Genomic DNA, 12,090 nt, shown 5'->3' on the forward strand with positions numbered 1-12,090 from the left:
AAATAATTCATAGTATTGATAATAGCAGTCATAAATCTAACAGAAAGGTAAAAATGTATTCCAAAGAGGTAGTGGGATGAAACTATTAAGAATTATCTATTAAAATTTCTTCAAAGGGAAAGATAAGTATATTTGTTTTCTTTAATCTTATGTCAGGGCCTTTAGATATTTGGAAGAATGAGTTTCATTTTCTGTTCACACCACTTAACAATGGTGTTACAATGTGATGGGCAAAAACCTAAGACTTTACCAAATCGTTTGAAGGAAATTCAAATAAGTTCTCTAAAGGAACAAGAGCCATGATAGCTCCAATATCTTTTGATTGCTACTTAAAAAGTAAAAGATCTTATTTGGACTAATGAACCAAAGCAGACCCTTCTCACTTGCTAATTCAAGAATGATCTCCATTGTAGCTAGTGTTTACTCTTTGGCTCCTATGAGGCTTCTGAAAAACAAGGTAGTGAGTGCTGCGGATAGCCTGGCCTCAAGAGGTAGAAATGCATTTATTCAAAGAGACTCTGCATTTATAAGATCCTAAAAGAGCATTAGTGGTCCATGAGGTTAGACAGAAAAGAAAGATACCAAGTTTAGGCATCATTAAAAAATCATTAATGACATTAAACATGTTCATATGGCTATGATCTGAAATACTAACCCCCACCCCCAACCAAAATCTAACAATCTGCTTTCTTTTGGATTCCCTCTTTTCTTCCGTCGGTTTCCTTGGCTGTCACACTTGCAAACACACACATACACTCTGATCCTTCTGCCAGTTTTTCTACATAACACGTTTCAAGCATATTGTTATAAGTAAATCCCAGGAAATAAATCCAAAGATTATCATTTCAGTATGGTGGGCTAATACATCTTTTAAAACTGGTCAATGAAATGAACATCCTTAAACTTTTTACCCTAAATAGTCAGACTTCTTTCCCCAAAAAAGTTGGTATCTCATAGTTAATTGCAGAAATTTGTCTTTTGTGAAATTTAATTCAATAAAAAGATGGGCCGGGATTTCCTGTTAAACACAGTGGATTGAGTATGTGCCTTTACCTCTGCTTCCTTTGCAAACTCTACTAACATGATGGGAAATTTTTTAAAAATATTTTTGAAAGTTTAACCTCACAATGATAAAGAAAATAAGAAAAGGACCAACTTATGATGGGTGGTAATGCTTTTGAAAATATCAATGAAGGAGAAAAATGAATGAAGAAGTGATAACTAAAATATCCTGTCTGCGGAGATGGGTAACAAGAAACAAACCTCTTGGTCCTGAAGAGTTCAGGAAAGCCTCAGGACTCAGATGTAAGAGTTACCATGGAAGGCAGAGGTGGGGCCTGAAAAGGGAGGGAATTGTTGAGGCTAGAATAAGAACCTATATTCCCCTTCATCTGCCCAAGAAGCTGACAACTACTCGAAACCCAAACTTCAAAGGAAGTTTTGCCACTTAGGAAATTGAATCAGAGCCTCCAGACTTAGGGCCCAGACATAATAGGAAGAGGGAGGGAGATGCACAGTAGAAAACAGAAAGAATAAATGAAAATCTACACATTGAAAAATAAAATTTCCCTCCCTGCCTTCTTTTCCATCTATTCCCAGAACACCTATAACCAACTGAATAACATTCCCTATAACCAACTGAATAATACTCAGATGGAAAACAGAAGGATACTTATCTATAGAAGTTGACTGACTCCAAGAAAAAAGATACTGTCATTTGGAATTACCCAACCAGGAGATAAGCCAGTCTCCATGATGAAGCCTGATAGTCTACATAATATTTTTTTCCATATTTTCATCTCCAGACAAGCCAGTAAAGGTCCTATAGACATGAAAGATAGAAACTTAAGCAGAGAAAAGGAAATTAAAGGAAACAAAGTTAAATGATATATGATGATTTTGCAACCATGAGATAAAACTGAATATTCTTCATAAACATAAAGGAACAATTTGAGAATAAATAAACAAATGACACTAAAAGTTGGAAAAAATAAAGTCTAGGAAGTCTCCCAGAAATTAGAATTAATTATTACAGAGGGAAAAACTAAGAAAATTAGAAGATTCATCAATGATTATGCATAATAGATACTATTTTAAATTAATCATTTATAAAGTGAGTAGAGATATTAATGTGACAGTGCATTAATGCACAACATACCTAGGACAAAATTTGTATCAGTTCCTCAAAGTATTAACATAAATAACTTTCTTAGAACTAAACTGAGCTTTTAGATGAAAGACCTACCACAGCCTAAAACAGTCAGTAAAAAGACTCACAAATGGCTGGTGGGAATGCAAACTAATATGTTCCTTTTGGAAAGACATCTGAAGAACACTTAGAGAACTAAAAATTGACCTGCCATTCAATCCTGCAAATTCCTTTATTGGGCGTTTACCCAGATGACTGAAAATCACATTACAACAAAGATATTTGTATCAGAATGTTTACTGCTGCTCAATTCATAATTGCCAGGTCATGGAAGAAGCCCAAGTGCCCATCAAGCCACGAATGGATCAACAAACTGTGGTATATGTACACCATGGAATACTATGCAGCCATAAAGAAAGATGGAGACTTTACTTCCTTCATCTTTACATAGATGGAGCTGGAAAATGTTCTTCTTAGCAAAGTAGCACAAGAATGGAAGAAAAAAATATCCAATGTACACATCCCTACTATGAAACTAATTTATAGCTTTCATATGAAAGCTATAACCTAATCATAGCCTAAGAATATAGGGAGGGGGAGGGGAGGGAGGAAGGGTGGATGGGTGGAGGGAGGGTGATTGGAGGGATAACCTCTGTGGTTTGTCTTACAAGGGTACAAGTGAATCTTTCTAAAAGTAGAGTATAAACGTCTTAACACAATAACTAAGAAAATTGACATAAATTCTATATTAACCAGTTTGATGAAAATATTTCAAATTGTATATGAAAACACGACACTGTACCCCATGATTGCATTAATTACACAGCTATCATTTAATAATAATAAAAAAAAGACTAACAAATGGAGGATGAGAATGTTACTGCAATGGATTGGAAGTAAGAATAGTATAAACTTCTTAACAGGCACCTGAATGATTGAAGCAAGTATAAAGGACAATCAGTTTCCTAGAATTCTATACCCAGCCAAGCTATCTCTCAAGTTTGAGAGAATAAAGACATTTTCAGATACATAAGGATTCATAGAATTTATCTCCCAGTTTACATTTCTAAAAAAATATCAGAAAATGTAATAAAGGAAAAAGGGACTGAACATAAGAGAATTGTGAAGGGATATTCCAGAATAACAGACACACTGTGCCCCAGTCCAACAGAGCAAACAGTCCAACCTGGAATAGAAAGCTAGGGAGGGAGATATCCAGGAAAATCATGAATATGAGACTATTTGAGCTTTTGGAAAAAAATAATAACAATAATGACATACCTTGGAGTATTTGGGGGGGGGGAATGGAATAAACGTATAGCAACTTAAGCAAATGAACAAAATAAGGCATTGTTGATTAGAAAAATAAAAACCTGTACAAGATGACTCAGCAGTAATCAATATTTACTTACATAGTCATAAGATAAACACCGACCATAGATTACATCAAAAATTATAATGTATTTATTTTTAAAGATGGAAATAGGGAAATCATTGTGCTAAATGGTACACTAGAAACCTAGACTTCTGTATTATGCAATTCATCCATGTAACAAAAAATAATTTACAAGCTCTAAATTTACTAAAATAAAATTTTTTAGAAAAAGTGAAAGTAGAAAAAAAAAAGAAGTAATTACATGTCCAAAATTGACAAATCAAAAATAGCAATATGATCATATTATGGTGAAGAAAAGATTTGAAAGCTGCATCCTAGGGGATAGAAAGAAGAGTAAATGCTGCAGCATTTTCCTGCCTAAGCAAAACAAGACTCTATCTCTACAAATAATAGAAAAGTTAGTCAGGTGTGGTGGCATGAGCCTGTAGTCCCAGAAGATCCTTGGGAGGCTGAGGCAGGAGAATCATGTAAGCTCAGGAGCTTGATGTTGCAGTAAGTTGTAATGATGACACTGCACTCTAGCCAGGGTGTCTCCAAAGACCAAAAAAGGCAGCATTTTATTAAAAGGCTTTTAGTACTCTTTGACTGAAAATTAAAAATGGGCAGGGCACAGTGGCTCACACCTGTAATCCCAGTACTTTGGGAGGCCAAGGTATGTAGATCATCTGAGCTCAGTCTAAGTAAGAGCAAGACCCCCTCTCTAAAAATAACAGCGTTGTGGTAGGCGCCTGTAGCCCCAGCTACTCAGGAGACAGAGGCAAGAGAATTGCTTGAGCCCAAGAGTTAGAGGTTGCTATGAGCTATGATACCACAGCACTCTACCAGGGACAACAAAGGGAGACTCCGCCTCAAAAAAAAAGAAAAGTAAAAATGAATTCTAAGACAAAAATTAGCAAGTGAATAAATATGTGTGTTTATAAGAAAATAAAACAGTGGCATGGAGTCTAAGACTCATAAAACCTTGATTTGATTTCTGATTCTACCACCTGTATGGTGGCTACTGCTGTGCCTTTGTTTCCCCACATAAAATAGGAGCAGTCAAACTACCGCTCAATGACCACCTCAGGGCTGGGATGAGGGTCCAGACAGAATAAGAAAGCACCTGGTAAATGGTAAAGCACTAAACAAACTTTGATATTTAACATTCATCAAATATTCTTAGGAGCAGAATGAATTTCATTCCCACGTGAGGGACAGAATTATTGAAAAAGATTTGGGTCAAAACAAAAACAAACACACAAAAAAACAGGTAGAGCTATAAGAAAACCAGATAATTTTAAATATGGATCTAGCCCAATTTTTTTATTTTCCAAGGCTCAATAAAATTGTGTCTTGGCCATAGTCATGTAACAAAAAAGTGGAAGCCGAGGTAAATACTAAACCAAAAAATAAAATGGATAAAGACTGAAACTTGAACCAAAAACTCAAACCAAATGAAAGTTCACCAGAAGAGTTGAAGGCACAAATTGAAAGCCCAGCTCAGAGTCTATAACGGAGCAGATCATCAATTAATATCAGTTAACTGGCTGATTCCACTTTCTGGATAAGTGTGGAGAGGAAAGCCAGAAAGAAAATAGGTGTGCTGTACAAAAATGCAATTAGTGGAGCAGAGTCAGCAGCACAATATTCCTCTTGAAAATGGAAATGTAAAAATTTGACTTACTGAATCAGGAGAGGGTGCTGAAAAAAAGGAAGAAAGGGCATGGCCCCATGACTGAGAAAATGTGTCAAGAAGCAGGGCTAAATTTGGAACTCCCTGAGCTATTGCAAGACTTGGAATAGGCTTCTTCATTTTCTCTTCCTTAGGATAATGTTGAAAGGGATGAGGGCAAAGGAAGATAAAAGGGTCAAAGACCTTTTCTCCCTTCTACACAGGAAACCCTTTGCTGGCACTCTTCTTCATAAAAAGAGAGAACAAACCTTTTGTAAAATATAATTCTGCCAATAAAAATGAACATAAGTTTACTTGGAATCAAGAAACCAAAAGGGAAATATCATAATATTTCATTTTCAGAAGCCACAATTGTTCTTGAATAGGTAATTCTAATTTCTCAGGATGACTCTTATTAGGAATCTCTCCACTGTATTTTCTATCATCTTCAATTTCTAAATGAACCACGTTTAAGAAGGGTCATACCCTGAAAAATAGTGTCCCTTAACATAAAAAGAGAAATACTCATGATCTGGAGAAATAGAAAAGATTGTTTTTGGTCGTGAGAAAATCCACAGCTACTACAATCAAACTCTTAAGGCGTTGCTCACCTACAGATACACCAGGTAAAACATTTTGTAACGCTTAGCTTAGTTGAGGTTTGTCTCAAGTTCCTTCTGTTTAAAGAAAAAGTCAGTAGGGAAAACAGGAAGTACTTCAAAAACAAAAGCTCCCAAGCAAAATAAACAATTCATAAGAACAATAACATACTAGCTTTTAGAAAGCTGCTTCTAAACACAGGGGTCCTGACACAGGAAAATATGTGTGTGTTTACAAGGGAGGGAGCATGGAGAATTACAGACCCGCCTCGGGAGAGACCGAGCCATGGGGATACAGCAAGGTTTTCTTCAACAGAGCTCAGAGGCAGAGAGAAACCACATAGCAGCACACATATAAAGAAAGAAAAATATCTGACAAATGATAGCCAGGCCCCACAAATCCTGATAACACGACATCCTACTTATTAAAAACATCAGTCTTGGAAGACTCCAGGCACAGTAATTTTGAAAATGTACACAAGTAAATTAAAACCAGACTTATGAGTCTTCCTATTTTAAGTCCCTCACCCATATCCCTCTGCAAAGCTGATGTGAAATTTTAAATTAAATGAAAAAAAGTCAACATGAACCTTGATGTGAAGCAAGTGCCCTAAGTTTTACATGTTTTAATTGGAATGTAGTTTGAAAGTCTTTCTGCATGTGAAGAAGACACATACTTTTCTAGGAAAGTTGGTTCCAAGGTAAATAGAAAATGCCATATCCACAACTAGGAAGCATATGTGAACATCCGATTTATTAATTTATCTCAACCACTCGGTAGTGGATATTTTAAGACATGTTTTATGGCCAGGTTCTTTACCACTGAACACAATCCTGTATCTTACGGAGGCAATGGGAGGTAGGGCCAAGAAAAGGGACACAAAAAACCAGCAAACCCAATCCCTACAACTAAACTGTATATGCCTCATTTGGCCTCAGTTTCTTCATTTGTAAAACAACAAAAATACTGGCCATCTTCAGATACTGTTGTTGGAAGAATCAAAATTCCAAACAAGATAAAATGTCAACGTTGTTTTAAAAACTGCAAAGCTCTATTTAGCTGTCAGTTTTGATTTCTTCTTTGAGAAGGTGGTGCAAGCACCCAGTGGGGCCTTGTGACACTGGAGAACCAAAGGGCAAGTTCAATGACACCCCTGTCTCCGGAGCCCTTGTTGCTTGTCACTCAGGGCAGCATCTTCATAGCCCATTGCTTTATACCCAAGCAAGGTAAGTGACCTCATGTGTAGAGAATTGCAGTGACCATTGGAAGGCCTCACAGGACAAAACAAACTACTCCCTGACTTTCACAAACATTAAAACTTGGAATGCCAGCCAGAGATTTTGTCCTTTAAGTTAAGGGTTTGGGGCACTTGTTTAGGTGCAGATACTTTTGAAGGACTAAAATGTCTTCTTTGTGCCAATCATTAACATCTTAGCATGAATGACTTTGTCCCTACTCCTGAAAGCAGTTTTGATAAAGAGTGTAAGAAAGATATAAAGATGGATCACCTCCACCATCAGTGCCAACAATGACCTCTCTTCCCCCAGAGCGCATATCATGTTCAAGGGAACATGAATCTGAGAGATCACCAATACTCTTTAGTAATTTTAGCATAATGTTGTATCCATAGAAGGAAAGTTTTCATTTGTTAAAAGAATGCCAAAAGAGGGAACGAACACAAAGGAGTTAAATACTAATAGGGGCATTTCAGACAGAGGAGCTCCTGAGTGAAAGATTTGATGCACACCTCAAGTCAATTACTGTAGGTAGCTACTTATTTCCCCTAAGTGGACAGCAAACCTAGCAGTGGAATTTTGGCATCTCTGATGACACAACTAACGAATCTAAGGGGAGATTTGAAATGAAACGTTAGGTCTTCACTGGGAAATATTCTCCCTAATCTCAAGTCTGGCAGATATCAACAACAGTCCTGACTATTTTCAATGGCTAGGAGGATGCTTAAGGAAATGTCAGTCTCTAAGATTATTCTAAGTCTTCTCTGCATGAATAATAACATCATTACCGACAGATTCTTGGCTCAACCGATCATCTTTCAAACATGCAGACTAGTCAAAACGAAATACTTATTAGAGAAAGATGGGAGAGAGTAAAACTGGAAATGATCACTCAAAATAAGAAAAAAAAAACCAGCCTCATGAAAAGGGGAAAAATTATAGGCAATTTGAACTAACCAGACGCTAAAAATATGAATGAATAAACAGGAAAATAGCAAAATACCGTGTTGGCATGATGACCTTTGAGGTTGCAATGACTCAAAAGAAACCACCAAAGAAACTGGTGCCAACTCCCTCTAGCAGGTTTAAAGGCCTGTAGACGCCCAACAGTCCTGCAGATTGACAATATTATATCAGGTGGGAACATTTCCTCTGGCTTATGATCAGAGTATGACATAACGCCTCAGGACTTCTAGTCCCCATTATTTTTATTCTAACTCTGCTGCTGCAAACGCTATCCTCATTCACACAAATGCTTAATCTTTCTGAATCATTCTCAACTACCTGTACCAATTATTCCATGATTAAATTTCTAAAGTTAATTGTTCAGTTTTTAAAAAGACTTTTTAAATTAATTCAAAATTTTTCTGCTTTTTCATTTTATCAAGTATCCTTTTATTCCTTTATGATTAGAAGCTGTAAATAAAAGTGTCCAGTGATCTTTCTCTTTAATATTTATTATTTTATAGCTCTTATCAGATTTCTACATTTTTTTTCCTCCTAACTAAAATGTCCTAGTCATTCACCTCTGGGCTCTATCTTGCCACATGGACTATAATGATTTTAGCTGACCTTTAAAGTATTTCCTGTCTAGCTCAGTCATTTTTAAGATGAAGTAGGTAAAATAAAACAGCCGTTCAAAATTAGGATGTGTACCTTGTGAAAATGAATATAAATTTATTACATTGTTTTCTATAGCTCCTTTTAACCAGGATACCTTCTTATTTACTTAAATGATTGCCACTGCTCTTTAATATGAATTTTTATTTCTTTTTAAAATTATTTACTCATTTTATTGTTTGGGATTCATTGAGGGTACAAAGAATTAGGTTACACCGATTGCATTTGTTAGACAAGTCTCTCTTATAGTTGTGTCCTGCCCCCAAGAGGTGTGCCATACACCGTGACCCCCCATCCCCCTCTCTCCTCCCCTGTCCCCACCTGCTCACTCCCCTACCCCTGCCTTGTATTAGCTCATCTACTGCCTTCTTATTAAAATTGAGTACATGGGATTCTCACTTCTTCATTCTTGTGACACTTTACTAAGAAAAATAATATGAATTTTCAAACTGGCCATAATAACGTCTATGAGGTTCAACAATTACATTTGCAAACTCGTCCTAGAAAATAGGACATTACCGAATATCACTATGGTCACCTTTGAATTACTCCTTTTGGAAAGCTATGCACCCACACTGGCACCTAGTTCATACTTCAAAGCAATTTAAGTACTCTTTTACTGGAATGACCATCAAAGCTATTGTTGGGTTACCCTTGATGACCTGAATGTCATAAAAATGTCTTCCCTGGCTCAGCATCTGTAGCTCAAGTGGTTAGGGGGCCAGCCACATACACTGGAGCTGGAGGGTTCGAACCCAGCCTGCCAAACAACAATGACAACTATAACTAAAAAACAGCTGAGCATTGTGGCAGGCGCTTGTAGTCCCAGCTACTTGGGAGGCTGAGGCAAGAGAATCGCTTAAGCCCAGGAGTTTGAGGTTGCTATGAGTTGTGATGCCACAGTACTCTACCCAGGGCAACATAGTGAAACTCTGTCTCAAAAAAAAAAAAAAAAGTCTTCCCTTTAATATTTCCTTTATCTCCTGGTAAAGAAAAACAGTCACATGGGGCCAGATCAGGCAAGCAGAGAGGGTGTTGTTTATTGGCTGAAAAAAACGCCCTCACACACAGTGCCCAGTGAGCTGATGCATTATTGTGATGCGAGAGATGGGAGTTGTTAACCAGGACTTTCTGTTAAGATTTTTCTGTTTCTCTATCAATCTTCTACACTTCTCACAATCAGCTGGTGATTTTGATGCACAAATTGACAAATTTTGGCAATGTTTTCATCAGTTCTGCTCATTACTGGCTGTCCTGACCTCTCCTCATCAGTGATGTTTTCTCTCTTCTCAGAAAAACATTTAATCCATTTGCACACTGCTATTTTCTTCATGGCGTTATCCCCATAAACTTGAAGTAACGTGTCCCTGATTTCACTTCCACTCTTGTCAAATTTAACAAGAAATTTAATGTTTGTTGATTGCTCTAATTCAAGCTCCAACATTCTCTGATGGCACACAAAAACACACAACAATAATGCACAGCCCTCAGCAAGACACACTGACACCAACACAACTGTACTGCCAGGGTAAGTGTATGGCCGCCCATTCACGAACTTTGTCAGACCTCGTACATGCTTTTCCAGAGGGTTAGAATTAATCCAGTACCCATGAGAATATTGTTTACATTATTTCCTTCTAAGATGAATTAAAATCATAGACTCTCAAGTGAGTTCCTATCTTTGGCGTGTTCATCTACTTGGTTATGTAAAATGTCTAGGTACTTCCAGGTTTCCATGATTATGGGTTTTGAATAATCTACTACTCCTTTACCATCTGCACTAGACAATTATGATAGGAGACAAGCCCTTAACTCTTTCCAAGAAAAACGATCCTGCCTATATTCTCCACTTACGAAGCCCACGGAGGCAGCCATGTTTTGTCCAAACGCTTCTGTTGTCCTCGGCTACTGATTAGAACAGAACTTCGCACCAATCTGTAGTCAGCCAGTCCTTAGGCTCACCAGCAGTTTTATAAGGTGACTTAGAGGAAATAAAGATAGAATTAAGTAATGAAGAAGTATAACTAAGGCTGAAAATGTGTGCAAAGAGAGACCATTAGATAGGGGAAGGGCAAAAAAGTTATGAGTTAACTCAAGTTGTGAGAAGGTCAAAATTATAAATAAGAAGAAATTATGGATTAATAAATAGCACCTGTGACAGAGAAGTGATGAAGATAAAGAGATTTCTGTCTCCTAGTGAGAAAGAAGCAGACACACGGAGAGTTGTTGAGTCATGTTACTAGCTAAGCAATAAAGACCCATGCTGCAGCTGAGGATCCTCGAGCTGCCTCGGATTCAGAATCGCTACTGAGTTCTGGTTCCAGTCTCTGCGGTTCCTTTTCATCAGTTTCCATGAGATGCTATCTTTTATACAATAACTCCATTACTTGATCTGCCTTGAGTTAGACAGACATCAAAATCATGGTAACCTCAGAGTGGAATAGCTACCAGTAGGGAGCTCGGGAGTCCTAGAATGTTCTATAACTTCATCTGAGTGGTGGTTCTACAGAATTATACAAATGTAAAAGTTCATTGAGTTATATATTTAAGATGAGAACACTATAGTATATGTGTATTATTCTTTAATCTACTAAAAGGGAAAAAAGTAAGTGTTGGAAAGCAGAAAACATATTCTTTGCTGGGAAATATACTCTTTGCTAATATACTTTATAGATTTACTGCAAATATTAATGTTTGATCAAGAGTGTTTTGCCAAAGCAAAAAGCAGCCAAAAGCATGGTGAATTGAGACGATTTGGGGTTAGAAGATTTGGGTTCTTCTAGCTATGTAAATTTGGTCAAGTTATTCAATGAGCTTCAACTTTCTTCACTCTTACTTCCTTGCTCTAATTGAGAGGAAATTATAAACAAGTAAGATGTAGAGTGTCATAAGTTGTAGATGCTAAAGAGAAAAAGAAACCAAGAAATGGAAAATAGGGTCAGCAAGAGCAAGAGAGAATTATGGTTTTTCAATAGTGTAGTCAGGGAAGCACCCACTGATAAAATGACATTGGAGCAGAAATCTAAAGGAGGGCAGGGGTGAGGGAGCCAGACAGTTGAAGGAAGAGGGTCCTAGATGAAAAGAACAGCAAATGCTAAGACTGTGAGGAGGGACTAAGTGCATCATTCTTGAAGGCCAGAGAGCCTGGAACAGATTGAGATGATGGCGGCATAGTAAGGGATGAAGTCAGAAAGGGGGATGGTGGGAAGAGATTGACACCCAGGATTGTAGAAATTTTTAGGTGCCATTCTAGTTGCTTTGTTAAGATTATACTGTAGGGCGGTGCCTGTGTCTCAAAGGAGTAGGGCACCAGCCCCATACATCAGAGGTGGCAGGTTCAAACCCAGCCCCAGCTAAAAAAAAAAAAAAAAAAAAAAAAAAAGATTATACTGTAGGGGGAGCAAAGGAAGAAGGAAGACAAGTTAGGAAGCTATTACGA

Source organism: Otolemur garnettii, unplaced genomic scaffold, assembly GCF_000181295.1.
Source record: "Otolemur garnettii isolate 467f Iridium unplaced genomic scaffold, OtoGar3 scaffold00021, whole genome shotgun sequence".
Classification (NCBI taxonomy): Eukaryota; Metazoa; Chordata; class Mammalia; order Primates; family Galagidae; genus Otolemur; species Otolemur garnettii.